The sequence below is a fragment of the Nannospalax galili genome, unplaced genomic scaffold, assembly GCF_000622305.1.
Source record: "Nannospalax galili isolate Female #2095 unplaced genomic scaffold, S.galili_v1.0 scaffold1245, whole genome shotgun sequence".
In the NCBI taxonomy this organism is placed as follows: domain Eukaryota; kingdom Metazoa; phylum Chordata; class Mammalia; order Rodentia; family Spalacidae; genus Nannospalax; species Nannospalax galili.
The window spans coordinates 255,773-256,199 of NW_008354009.1; positions in this window are offsets into that span (position 1 = coordinate 255,773).

The window sequence follows — 427 nt, forward strand, 5'->3', positions numbered from 1 at the left end:
ATATATATATATATATTCAAATGGCATTCATGTTTCTATTGGCAAGGTGTACTGATGCTTCTGAGAGCTTAGTTTGGAGTTCTTCAGATAAAGAAACAAGTGCCCAAATGGTGTTACTGTCATCAGACAAGGTACTTTTTGTTCAGTTCAGGGTAAGAGCTATTCTGATTCATAGGCACCACTATTAACATTAAATATTGTCTAATTATCTTATAACAGATCTGGGGGGCTGGAGAGAGGGTTCAGTGGTTAAGAGAATGTATAGTTCCTGCAGAAGACCTTGAGGCCAGTTCCCAGTACCCATCCACCTCATGCAGCTCACAACTGCCTGGAACTTCAGCTCTCGGGGATCTGACAGCCTCTTCAGGACTCCACAGGCACCTGTGCTCAGGTGTACATACCAGCACACAGACATACACAAAATAAT